The sequence below is a fragment of the Somniosus microcephalus genome, unplaced genomic scaffold (genome assembly GCF_052327205.1).
Source record: "Somniosus microcephalus isolate GS21.2 unplaced genomic scaffold, FLI_Smic_1.0 unresolved_chr1, whole genome shotgun sequence".
NCBI classification, from domain to species: Eukaryota; Metazoa; Chordata; class Chondrichthyes; order Squaliformes; family Somniosidae; genus Somniosus; species Somniosus microcephalus.
In genome coordinates, this window is record NW_028225179.1 from 136,012,315 (window position 1) to 136,026,793 (window position 14,479).

Consider the following 14,479-nt stretch of genomic DNA (forward strand, 5'->3'; position numbering starts at 1 on the left):
TGTGGTGAACAGAACTGGACGCATTACTCCAGTTGTGGTCTAACAGGCGCTTTATAAAGGTTCAGCATAACTTCTCTATTTTTGTACTCAATATCTCTATTTATGAAGTTCAGGATCCCATATGCTTTGCTAAACACTCTCTCAATATGTCCCACCACCTTCAGGGACTTATGCACCTTAACTCCTAGGTCCCTCTGTCCCTGCACACCCTTTAAAACTGTGCCATTATGTGTATATTGCCTCTCCCTGTTCCTTCTGCCAAAATGCATCAACTCACACTTCTCTGCATTAAATTCCATCTGCCACTTGTCTGCCCATTCTGCTAGCCTTTGTATGGCTGGTTGCAGTCAACTGGTATCATCCTCACTGTTTGTAACACCCCCAAGTTTGTTTTTTATTCGTTTATGGGATGTGGGTGTCGCTGGCAAGGCTAGCATTTATTGCCCATCCCTAATTGCCTTTGAAAAGGTGGTGGTGAGCCGCCTTCTTGAAACGTTGTAGTCCGTTTGGTGATGGTACTCCCACAGTGCTGTTACATAGGAAGTTCCAGAATTTTGACCCAGCGATGATGAACGATCAGCGATATACTTCTAAGTCAGGATGGTGTGTGACTTGGAGGGGAACTTGGAGGTGGTGGTGTTCCCGTGCGTCTGCTGCCCTTGTCCTTCTAGGTGGAAGAGGATGCAGGTTTGGGAGGTGCTGCCAAAGAAGCCTTGGTGAGTGGCTGCAGTGCATCTTGTAGATGGTACACATTGCAGCCATGGTACGCCGATGGTGGAGGGAGTGATTGTTTAAGGTGGTGGATGGGGTGCTAATCAAATGGGTTGCTTTGTCCTGAATTGTGTCGAGCTTCTTGAGTGTTGTTGAAGTTGCACTCATCCAGGTAAATGGAGAGTATTCCATCACACAACTTGCTTGTGCCTTGTAGATGGTAGAAAGGCTTTGGGAAGTCAGGAGGTGAGACACTTACCGCAGAATACCTAGCCTCTGACCTGCACTTGTTGCCACAGTATTTATGTGGCTGGTTCAGTTAAGTTTCCAGTCAATGGTGACCCCGAGGATGTTGATAGTGGGGGATTCAGCGATGGTAATTCCATTGAATGTCAAGGGGCTGTGGTTAGACTCTTGCTTGTTGCAGATAATCATTGCCTGGCACTTCTGTGGTGCAAATCTTTCCTGTCACTTATCAGCCCAAGTCTGAACATCATCCAGGTCTTGTTGCATGCGGGCTTTGGACTGCTTCATTATCTGAGGAGTTGTGAATGGCACTGAACACTGTGCAGTCATTAGCGAACATCCCCACTTCTGACCTTATGTTTGAGGGTAGGTCATTGATGAAGCAGCTGAAGATGGTTGGGTCTAGGACACTGCATGAGGAACTCCTGCAGTGATGTCCTGGGGCTGTGATGATTGACCTTCAACCACCACAACTATCATCCTTTATGTTAGGTATGACTCCAGCCAGTGGAGAGTTTTCCCACCGATTCCCATTGACTTCAGTTTTACTCGGGTTCCTTCATGTCACACTTTGTCAAATGCTGCCTTGATGTCAAGGGCAGTCACTCTCACTTCTCCTCTGGAAATCAGTTCCTTTTTCCATGTTTGGACCAAGGCTGTAATGAGGTCGGGAGCCAAGTGGTCTTGGCGGAACCCAAACTGGGCATCAGTGAGCAGGTTATTGCTGAGTAAATGCCGCTTGATAGCATTGTCGATGACACCTTCCATCACTTTGCTGATGATTGAGAGTAGACTGATGGGGCGGTAATTGGCCAGATTGGATTTGTCCTGCTTTTTGTGGACAGGACATACCTGGGCAGTTTTCCACATTGTCGGATAGATGCCAGTGTTGTAGCTGTACTTGAACAGCTAGGCTAGAGGAGAAGCTAGTTCTCGAGCACAAGTCTTCAGCACTATAGCCAGGATGTTGTCGGGTCCCATAGCCTTTGCTATAACCAGTGCGCTCAGCCATTTCTTGATATCATGTGGAGTGAATCGAATTGGCTGTAGACTGGCTTCTGTGATGGTGGGGACCTCAGGAGGAGTCCGATATGAATCATCCACTCAGTACTTCAGGCTGAAGATGATTGCAAATGCTTCAGCCTTGTCTTTTGCACTCACGTGCTGGGCTCCACCGTCATTGAGGATGGGGATATTCATGGAGCCTCCTCCTCCCGTTAGTTGTTTAATGGTCCACCACCATTCACGACTGGATGTGGCAGGACTGCAGAGCTTTGATCTGATCTGTTGATTGTGGGATCGCTTAGCTCTGTCTATAGCATGCTGCTTCCACTTATTAGCATGCATGTAGTCCTATGTTGCAGCATCCCCAGGTTGGCACCACATTTTTAGGTATGCCTGGTGCTGCTCCTGGCATGCTCTTCTACACTCCTTATTGAATCATGGTTGATCCCCCAGCTTGATGGTAATGTTACAGTGAGGGATAAGCTGGGCCATGAGGTTATAGATTGTGGTGGAATACAATTCTGCTGCTGCTGATGGCCCACAGCACCTCATGGATGCCCAGATTTGAGCTGCTAGATCTGTTTTTGAATCTATCCCATTTAGCACGATGGTTGTGCCACACAAAAGTGAAGACAGGACTTTGTCTCCAGAATGACTGTTTGTGTCATCAGCAATTTTAGAAATTCTACTCAGCATTCCAATATCCAGGTCATTTATATATATCAAAAAAAGCAGTGGCCCCAGCACTGACCCTTGGGAAACACCAATATCTACCACCCTCCAGTCTGAAAAAACAGCCATTTACCACAACTCACTGTTTTCTGTCCTTAAGCCAATTCCTTATACAAGCTGCCACTGATCCACCTATTCCATGAGCCTCAATATTGTTAACCAGCCTTCTACATGGTACTTTGTCAAATGCCTTCCAAAAATCCATGTTGACAACATCCAAGATGATTGGAGACCAGGCTCTGCTACAACGGCCTAGCACACACACACACACAAACATACTCCTACTGTCCTCCCCCCTCCTTCACTCAGGTCCTCTCTGCCTGGGTTTTGTAGGATGCATTGTGGTCCTCCCGACCTCGCTGTTGGCCTGTGCCGCACCTTCCCTGGGCCCTGACACTGCTGCTGGTCCACACTGCGCCACTCCTGGGCCTTGACCTCGCTGCTGCGCTCGACCTCACTCCTGGGTCCTGGCCTTGGACATGAATGATGTTGTCTCTCACAGGATCAAATTAGCACTGATATTCTCGTGATCCCTGGCCCCGAACTCCACTCGCGATCCACTAGTCACTAGATCAATAGTCTAGTGGAGAAGCGTAGTCTTGACGGCGGAGGGATCTGGGAATTTGGGAGCTAAGCTTAAGTGAAGGGCCAGTGCTCACTGAGAACAAAGAACAGGCATGGTCTGGAGATGGGCAGTGGGCTCAGGTAACTTTAACCTTGCAGCTTGAACACGCAGTTAGAGATAAAATGCACCCACTCTTAGAGCCAGGGGAACTTAAACAGCAGAAGAGAGGAGACAGGGGGAGAGAGAGCAAAGGATGGCAATGGATGGCCAAGGATGGCAAAGGAGCTCCCTAGGGAGCTGCCAGAGTGATCCTGACCAACAGTTCCACCACAGACCCAATTCATAGGAACCAGCGTCAAACAAGGCTGTGTCATCGCACCAACGCGCTTCTCGACCTTCCTTGCTGCAATGCTCCATCTCACCCTCAGTAAGCTCCCCACTGGAGTGGAGCTAATTTACAGAACAAACGGGAAACTGTTCAACCTCCATCGCCGCCAGTCCAGATCCAAGGTCGTCCCATCCTCTGTCTTCGAATTACAGTATGCAGAGGTAGAACTCCAAACCATCGTCAACACCTTCACCGAAGCGTACGAGAGCATGGGCCTTACTCTAAACATCCGTAAGTCAAAGGTCCTCTACCAACCTGGCCCCGCCACACAGTACTGCCCCCCAATTATAAAAATCCACAACAAGGCCTTGGACAATGTGGACCACTTTCCATACCTCGGCAGCCTATGGTCAACAAGGGCAGACATCGACGACGAAGTCCAACACGGCCTTCAGTGTGCCAGTGCAGCCATCGGTCACCTGAGGAAGAGAGTGATTGAAGACCAGGACCTCAAACCCGGCACTAAGGTCATGGTCTACAGAGCAACAGTGATGCCCGCCCTGCTTTATGCCTCAGAGACATGCAACAATGCCAGTGTTCTTGCTCAGGCCAACATCCCCAGCATCGAAGCTTTGATCACGCTCGATCAACTCCGATGGACGGGTCACATTGTTCGCATGCCCGATATGAGACTCCCAAAACAAGCGCTCTACTTGGAGCTCCGGCACGTCAAGAGAACCCCAGGTGGGCAGAGGAAACGCTTCAAGGACACCCTCAAAGCCTCCTTGACAAAGTGTAACATCCCCACCGACACCTGGGAATCCCTGGCCCAAGACCGCACAAAGTGGAGGAGAAGCATCCGGGAAGGCGCTGAACACCTCGAGTCTCTTCGCCGGGAGCAAGCAGAAGCCAAGCGCAGGCAGCGCAAGGAGCGCACCTCAACCCAATCACCCCACCCACCCACCCCTTCAAACACCATCTGTCCCACCTGTGACAGAGACTGTAGCTCCCGCATTGGACTCATCAGTCACCTGCAAACTCACTTTGAATGGGGAAGCCAGTCATCCTCGGTTCCGAGGGACTGCCTAAGAAGAAGAAGACAACATCTATTGCATTCCCTTCATCAATCCTCCCTGTTACTTCATCAAAAAATTCAATTAAATTAATCATACACGGTCTTCCTTTTAGAAATCCGTGTTGGCTCTTATTAATTAGCTTAAACCTCTCCAAGTGTCTGTTAATATTTTCCATGATTATTGTTTCTAAAACTTTACCAACCACTGATGTTAAACTGATTGGTCTGTAGTTACTAGAATTGTCCTTACACCCTTTCTTGAACAATGGTGTCACAGTTGCCACTTTCCAATCCTCAGGCATCTCCCCAGCATCTAGGGAAGATTGGAAAATTATGGCAAGCCCTTCCGCTATCTCCTCCCCTAATTCCCTTAACAACCTGGGATGCAGGCCATCTGGACCAGGTGACTTATCCACTCTAAGCATACCCAGCCTTTCTAGTACTTCCTGTCTAACAATTTTCGCCCCTTCCATTGCTTCTACCTTTTCCACTTCTACCAATATTTTGTCAGCATCCACCTCCTTAGTAAATACTCATTGAGTATTCTAGCCTTTCCCTGTACCTCTAAGCATATATCACCTTCTTTGTCCCTGATAGGCTCCACCCAACCTATTACTACCCGCTTACTGTTTACATGCCGGTAGAGGATTTTTGTGTTCCCTTTTATGTTAACCGTCATTCTACTCTCGTTGTCCCTTTGCCAATCTTATTTTCATCTTCACAGCCCCTCTCAATTTACTGCATTTGGTCTGGTTCTCCCTTGAAGAATTCACCTGACACGCATCATACACCCTCTTTTTCTGTTTCATCATCTTCTCTATCTCCCTCATCATCTCAGGAGCCTTGCTTTGGTTCCCTTACCCTTCCCTCTAGTTGGAAAGTACCTAGCCTGTACTTAGAACATCTCCTCCTTAAAGATCACCCATTGTTCCGTTACAGTTTTTCCTGTCAGTTCCATTTTACCCTGGCTAGATCCTTTTGCATCTCATTGAAGTTAGCCCTATTCCACTTTAGAAGTTCCACTCTAGATTGTTCCTTGCTCCTCTTCATTGCTAATCTAAATCTTATGATACGATGATCACTCATACCCACTGTTCTCCCTCAGACACTAGGTCGACCAGGTCCACCTCATTCCTCAACACCAGATCCAGCAATGCCTCCTTCCTAGTTGGGCCGAGAACATATTGGTCAAAGTAATTCTCCTGAACACATTTCAGAAATTCCTCCCCCTCCTTTCCCTTGACCCTAGCATTATCCCAATCGATATTTGGGTAATTAAAGACCCTCAATATAACCACACTAAAGCTCTTGCATATCTCTGCGATTTCCCTGCAGATTTGCTCCTCTACCTCCCTCTGACTATTTGGAGGCCTATAGAATAACCCCAATAGCGTGATCATACCCTTTTTGCTCCTGAACTCTAACCAAATGGATTCTGTCCTCTCTGGGTAAAGATAATCAAAGACGATTATTTTAGTCTTTGGTTAAAGAAAAATAGACATAATTATGAACTTTGTTTGCAAGTAAAACTAGAAACAAAACTTCCCGCATAGAAGTGAGATTGGTACAGGTTCATCAAGTACTGCGTCCAACTCTGGGCATGAAAGGGTTAAAAAAGAGCTAAAATAAGGGGATTAAGGAACAGAGTATTTATCCAACCATATAAGGAATTGGTATGAACAATGTCCAGAAGGAAAGTCTGGTGAAGTCGTGGCCAAAGTGCACAAACCGTGAATCACTAACTGAGGAATGTATTGAGAGATAATGTATGGGGGTCACAAGACCAATGCACACAGGTCACAAGAATTTGCACCTGAAGCCAACTGTATGATGAAAGAAATGTACACATGTAATGCACCTAATTGCAAACAGTAGCCACGACTCAGAACAAAACCTGTATATAAGGCAGGAGATTTTCAATGATCGTGGAGCATTCATCCCAGCATGATTGTCTCCCCTGTCGGCTTGTAAATAAAGTTGCTTTACTGAACGAACCTCCGGACTCCGAGTGATTGATTGGGAATAAGGCAGACCTTGACCCTTTATATCAGAGGGTCCATCTCGGGGAGAAGAAGCTCTCCCGGTTAACCTTACAACTTGGCATAGTTGGCAGGATCTACCGGACGGGCTGAGTAGAGACATTGTCTCCTTGTATCGAAGCCCAGGGCTGGAGATCCAATGAATCTAGTTGGAGTCCGGATACATAAGTAAAGCAACTTGGGTGCATGCTAGGACATTGTAGAAATGAAAATGTCTGAATAAGTTGAGGAGCTCGGGTTATATAGGATTGGATATAGGGAGAATCCAATCTAGGTGGAGTTAAAACCGCATAAGCAGGGAAAGGTCCCTGAAGGTCCAGGGGAGCCCCAGAGGTAACAGGTCCGGTGGAGTGCCGGAGGTAACAGGTCTGGGGGAGTCCCGGAGGTAACATGTCCAGGGGAGTCCCAGAGGTAACAAATGAGGGGGAAACTAGCAAATCCAGCCTAAAAGGATGGTGAACAAAAAGGACGCCAAAAGATTTAAACGCCCGTACTAGTTTGTACATGATAGTATCGGATAACGGAAATTCCGATAGGGACGGGGTAAAAAGACCCCAGGGAAGTGAGAAAACCTCACGGAAATTCCTGAGTGGCTAGAAAATGGCTGGGAAAGATATCACCGGACAAACAGGATGGCGTAATGTAACTTGCCATATGAAATTGTGCGTGATAAGTATGAGAAAGTTACAGAACAGATGGTTAAAAAAAGGGATATGATGACAAGGTAATAAAAAGAATGGGAAAGGAAGGTGGGATCCTGAATGGGTTCCCGACCGATAGAAAGAATGGTGGAGTAAGGAGAGAAAGAATAAGGAGGAGATAAACTGTAGTGGTTCTTTGTCAGGGCCACCTGCAAAATGTATAAGATTGGGGCCACATGGGAGAGGGAAAAAGAGGAGTTAGTGGAACAGTTAAAAAAGGTAGGCGGCAAGTGTCCCGCTGTAATGAAGACAAGGTCAGTGCATAGTGGAAGGAATGATAGTGAGGAGATTGATTGGGATGATTCAGAAAGAGAAACCTAAAGTTTTACTGAAACGGAAGTTATTAACATCTGTGCTGAAACAAATAAAGCACGATTGCTGAGTGAAAGGAACCTTAAAAAATGCTGGGATCTCAGTTTGTGTGAAAGTGTGTGATTAAAGTGTGAAAGTTTTCCTGACTATGGATTTTTAAAAGTTACAGTATTCCGTTTGTCTGAAAGTCTGTCCGTTAAAAAAACTGTGTCTGCAGTGTGTTTTAACTCCAACCACTCTTTTGTACAGAGAGCTAAAAGCTGTTTAACCCTTTGAAGACTTGTCTTGAAGGATGGACAAGCGTGTGTTGTTTTAAGTTTGTTAATTGTGAATTTTACAAAAGACAAGCTTCAGCCTTGAATTCACAGTTGCCAATGTGCCTGGAAGAAAATGAATTTGAATGTTTACAAGGAACCGACGGGTATGCGATGGAAGCACTCCCCCCAGGTGAAACCATTTAACACTAAGGGGGAGAAATTCAGTTGTTTGCGCCACCAGTTAGCGCCTTAAGAGGGTGATAAGTGGGGCATGAGGCGGCTAGCGCCTGGGTGCGGCGAGACCTGCGCCTCTTGTGAAATTGAGCGGACATTTAGCAGTGGCGCAAAACTGCAACGCCCGCTCAGCTGTGCGCGCATCTCCTGATGTCATTTCATGGTTCAACGCTCCTGGGGCAACCCGAACTGGAAATTCAGTGGCGCCCCCCCTCCTTTCCGCCTGGTGCTCCCAACGACCGGTTGGCTGGAACGGTTCCCAGTTGCTGTGGGGCTGGGCGGGCACTATTTAAAGGGGGCTCTTCCTGGCTTCTTTGTGGTAGTCATTTTTGGACCACTCCTTCTGTGAGAGAGAGAGAGATTTGCAGGGAGACAAGGGGAGAGAGATTTCTGCATTGAGTCAGCGCTCGCAGAGGTACTTCTGGCTTCGGCCCAGAACTTTGTAGTTGGTTTGCATTTTCACTGGCATAACCTTGAGTGGCCACATACTATGGGGGCTGCAATGGGTGGAAACGTTGGGCTTCTCCATTACATTGAGAGGGCTCAGAGACGCTGAGAGAGAGTGCCAATCATGGCCAGATGGAGGAGGGCCAACAGGCATCAGCACACGAGACCTTACCGTCCGAGTGTTTTCCGCCAACAGTTCTCATACCTCAACATGTCTGAGGAGCAGTGTTTTCGGAGGCTGCGATTCAGCAGGGAGGTTGTCACTGAGCTCTGCCACCTGCTTCAGCCAGATCTGCAGCCTCAACTGAGGAGCAGGATGTCTCTGTCGGTGGCAGTGAAGGTGACAGTGGCTCTCAACTTCTATGTCACTGGCTCCTTCCAATCTGCTACTCGGGAAATTGCCAATATCTCCCAGTGTGCGGTGCATTGCTGCATCCATCAAGTCATGAATGCCCTCTTTAAAAGGAGACGTCAGTACATCTCCTTCCCCATAACCCTGGACAAGCAGCAAGAGCGCGCAATGGGATTTGCAAGAATAGCGGGCTTCCCCATGGTCCAGGGCGCCATTGACTGCACGCATGTGGCTTTGCGGGCGCCGTAAGAGAATGCCGAGGATTACCGCAACCGGAAGGGGTTCCATTCGTTGAACGTCCAGTTGGTGTGTGACCACAGACAGCGGATACTCGCTGTCAATGCCCGCTTTCCAGGCAGCAGCCATGACGCCTTCATCCTGCGCCAGACTTCTGTGGCAGACCTTTTCGAAGCCCCGGTTAAAGTCACTAAGGAGATGGGACTCAGTAAGATAATGGGACTTAAGACGAATAAATCCCCTGGACCTGATGGCTTACATCCTAGGGTCTTGAGCGAAGTAGCGGTTGGGATTGCGGATGCATTGGTGGTAATTTACCAAAACTCCCTGGATTCAGGAAAGGTCCCAGCAGATTGGAAAACTGCTAATGTAAAGCCCTTATTTAAAAAGGGAGGTAGACAAAAGGCTGGAAACTATAGACCAGTTAGCCTAACATCTGTGGTTGGTAAAACGTTGGAGTCCATTATAAAGGAAGCAGTAACAGGACATTTGGATAAGCATAATTTAATCGGACAGAGTCAGCATGGTTTTATGAAGGGGAAGTCATGTTTGACAAATTTGCTCGAATTCTTTGAGGACGTAACAAACAGGGTGGATAAAGGGGAACCAGTGGATGTGGTGTATTTGGACATCCAAACGGCATTTGACAAGGTGCCACACAAAAGATTACTGCACAAGATAAAAAAATCACGGGATTGGGGGTAATATACTGGCATGGGTGGAAGATTGGCTATCTAACAGAAAACAGAGAGTTGGGATAAATGGTTCATTCTCGGGTTGGCAATCAGTAACTAGTGGTGTTCCACAGGGGTCGGTGCTGGGACCCCAACTCTTTACAATCTATATTCATGATTTGGAGGAGGGGACCAAGTGCAATATATCCAAGTTTGCCGATGATGCAAAGATGGGAGGGAAAGCAGTGAGTGAGGAGGACATAAAAAACCTGCAAAAAGACATAGACAGTCTAAGTGAGTGGGCAGAAATTTGGCAGATGGAATATAATGTTGGAATGTGTGAGGTTATGCACTTTTGCAGAAAAAATCAAAGAGCAAGTTATTAACTAAATGGAGAGAAACTGCAAAGTGCTATAGTACAAAGAGATCTGGGGGTCCTGGTGCATGAAACACAGAAGGTTAGTATGCAGGTACAGCAGGTGATCAGGAAGGCCAACGGAATCTTGGCTTTTATTGCAAGGGGGTTGGAGTATAAAAGCAGGGAAGTCTTGCTTCAGTTATACAGGGTGCTGGTGAGGCCACACCTGGAATATTGCGTCCAGTTTTGGTTTCCATATTTAAGAAAAGATAGACTTGCTCTCGAGGCAGTTCAGAGAAGGTTCACTTGGTTGATTCCAGAGATGAGAGGATTGACTTATGAGGAAAGGTTGTGTAGGTTGGGCCTCTACTCATTGGAATTTAGAAGAATGAGAGGCGATCTTATCGAAACATATAAGATTGTGAGGGGGCTTGATCGGGTGGATGCAGGGAGGATGTTTCCACTGATAGGTGAGACTAGAACTGGGGGCATGATCTTAGAATAAGAGGCTGCCGTTTCAAAACTGAGATGAGGAGAAACTTCTTCACTCAGAGGGTAGTAAATCTATGGAATTTGCTACCTCAGAGAGCTGTGGAAGCTGCGACATTAAATAAATTTAAAACAGAGATAGACAGTTTCCTAGCTGATAAGGGAATTAGAGGTTATGGGGAGCAGGCAGGGAAGTGGACGTGAGTCTAGGTTCGGATCAGCCATGATACTATTGAATGGCGGCGCAGGCCCGAGGGGCCGTATGGCCTACTCCTGCTCCTACTTCTTATGTTCTTATGTTCTTATGTTCACCCAGGAGGCTGGCTTCTCGGGGACAAGGGCTATCCTCTGTGCACCTGGCTGATGACCCCGCTCCGAGCGCCCAGCACCCCTGCTGAAGAACGATACAATGAGAGCCATCAAGCAACCAGGAACATCATTGAGCACACAATCGGCGTGCTCAAACAATGGTTCCGCTCTCTGGACCATTCCGGGTCACTCTTCAGTACTCACCTGAGCGAGTCTCCCATTTCGTTGTAGTGTGCTGCATGCTGCATAACCTGGCAATCCTCAGGACTCAGCCACTGCCACCAGACATTGGAGCACCAGCAGAAGAGGAGGAGGAGGAGGAGGAGGAGGAGCACCAAGACAGGAGGGAGGCACAAAATGCAAGGGCCATCCGTCAGTGTTTTATTGCAAGTCGGTTCTAGGCCCCCTCTGAGGGAATGGCTTGTGCCATTGAAAGAACATGAATGGAACTGTTCTGCAACCCCTAAGCTGGTCAAGGCAACAAATAGTTCAAAGAGCAAACATGCACATTATGAATAAAGATACTTCTGTATTTAACAAACTGTGTGCCCTTCCCGCATGACAAAGTAATAGAGAGAAACCCCCCCAAAAAACAGTCAGACACATAACTGGCTCTCACAACCTGGAGAAAATGAACAAAAGAGTAACCAAAAAATGACCACGATCCTCGGCCTTCAAAAAAAAACTAACATCATTTTGCCACACCTCCTACTTTTTGCCCTTCAAGGGTGATCTGCTTCACTTGCGAGATTGGCCCCTTCCCACCCTGCAGCTCCTCCACAATGGGACCCCAGTGGCTGCAGCAGGGCTGGGGGAATGCTGCTGAGTGTCAGAAACTGAGTTGGCAGAGGCCCTTGAGGTATGGCCTGGACGAACTCTGGGCCTGGAGGACCCGGCTGCTGACTGCTCCAACTCTGCATGGGTGGCAGCAGTCTGTCCTACAGGTGGTGGCAGCTGCAGTGGAGAACTGACAGTGTTGGCCGCAGGAATGCTGCCATCCTGGCAGAGGACAGCTACTCCCTGGTCGGATGACACACTTGCACTCCTATGGGGCAGCACTGCAGCATGCGGAGCAATCTGCTGAAGCACAGACTGCTGGCCTGCTGCGGTGCGGCGAGGGCCCCGGCGATTCGTGCCCGATCCAGCGAGGGTGGCAGCAGTCAGTGCTCGTGTGGCCTCAATCTGCGTCTGCATCAGACCAGCCACTGATTGCATTGCACCACTAAGCACTTGCGTGGAAGCCACCTGTGCTGCGGCAAAGTCCTGCAGACTCCTTGCCTGTGCTGCACCGAAGTCCTGCAGACCCCTTGCCAGTGCTGCGCCGAAGTCCTGGACACTTCTTGCAAGTGACTCAATGGATTTGGGCATCCTTGCCACTGCAGCCATGAGCTCATTGTGCCTGTGCTCCGCCTGGGCACTCATTTCAGTGAGGAGCTGCACCTCTTCTGCGCTCACTATAGCAGGACTCGAGGCCAGACTCTCCCTCCGGGGAGAAGGCCGCCGAGCTTCCCGACCGCCCCCCATGTAGCTGCAGCCCACTGGGCCCCGGGGCTTTACCCTCCTCAGACCATTCCCCCCTGCTCCCCTCCAGAGAAGACGAGTCCCCATTATGGCCATGGGCTGCCTCGGCTGAGGGTGGCACTGATGGTCAGGCTTCCTCTTCCTCCTCGCCTTCAGAGTCCCTCACAGTGGCAGCTTGAGGGCTTGCCTCCTCACCTGGTGAATCAGCATCTGAAAGCAGGGAGGTACAAGAGTTGCTTTAGCGCGAGGACAGGGTGGCAGCGAGGGAGGCATGAGTGCTGCAATGCACTGTATTGGTTCGATAGTGGCAAAGGATGCTGGTGTGAGGCACAAGTGGAAGGAGAGAGGTCAAAAAGGTGATGACCTTACCATTGCTGTCCAGAATGTGGTCGGCATCTCCAGTGGCGATGGGGCCAATCATCCGGCCTGCCATAATCCGCTGGACTCGCTGCTCCAGATCGCTCAGGTCTTGAAGGTGAGGCCGGCCTCCCCTGGTCCAGTGCTGCTGCCTCCTGTTATGGGCCAGCTTGCCCTGCAAGAGAAAGGACGGGCTTTGAGTACAGTGTGAAGCCCTGATCTTGGCTGCACGACCTCCCATGGTCAAATAGCCCTTACAGTGTGAAGCCCTGTTCTTGGCTGCACTGCCTCCCATGGTCGAATAGCCCTTACAGTGTGTAAAGTGCTGAATGTGCGTGTGAGTTTCATGAAAGGCCGATAGGTGTTGGATGAGGGCTGGGCATTGGGGCTTTCAGGACCCTTTGGCCATAAAGTGAGGTGGACATGCAGGGATGAAGAGGATACTGAAAAGGGTATTCACCCTGGCGACCCGAGTGAGGTCGTTGAGCTTCTTCCTGCATTGCACAGGGGTCCTAGGCACCATGCTGCTGGAGGTCACTCTGTGAGCCAACTCCCTCCAAGCTTTGCGATAGTCGTTGGGCAGCGGCCTCCTGCCACTGTCCAGAAACAGGATAGATTGCCTGCGCTCCACCGCACCAACCAGAACCTGCAAGGCCCGCTCACTGAACCGCTGCGCTCGCTCCCTGGCCCTCTCCATGGTCCTAGGCGTTAGAATGTGGCAGCAGGTCTGTCCAGGCCGAGAATCAGGGCTCCGATGCGCAGGGTGTGGCTGCAATCCAAGATCGAACCTCCCTTTTAAGAGCTGACCGGCGCCAGCATGTCTGCGTGCAATCGCTAACTGGCCGCACCTGCGCTGCGCCCGCCCTCGGTGGTAGCGCCTCGTTTCTCCGGCTTAGCGCCTTAAGACAGTCATGCAGCACCTGTTTTAGTGCTCCAAGCACCTCCTGGGGCGAAGCAGGTCAATTTAGCAGTAGCTGGCGATAATTTGCGCCAGGCGCTAAATTTCACGCCCGCTTGAGTATTACGCCCCAAACGTGGCGATACTGGATTTCTCCCCCTAAAGATCTCAATTCCACCCTCTCATCTAGGGGAAAGAGCTCAGAAGATGACCAGACCTCTGTTTAAATTACAGATAAACATGGATCAAGTGAGATGGATTATTATAACTATTCTGATGACAACACTTATAAGTCCAAATAATGGGCTGGAAGAAATAGACTGCAAGTTAAGATCCCCTAGTGGAGACTCCACGAGGAAATTCATTATATCACACAGTTACAAGTGTGAAAAACAAGGAAAAGGATGTTACAGATGTAACGGTATCTGGGTGAACTTGGATCAACAACCATACGACCCTGTAGAATGACAGATACCAGCGATATGGTAAGATGCAATAGACACTGGCAGGTGTTGGGTCAAGTAGGGGGAGGATATATCCTGAGCTGCACGGACGATATCATAAGATGGACTATTGGACACAGCGTTACAATGCCGCAACCAACAACAACGAGCATCACACCACAAACAGTA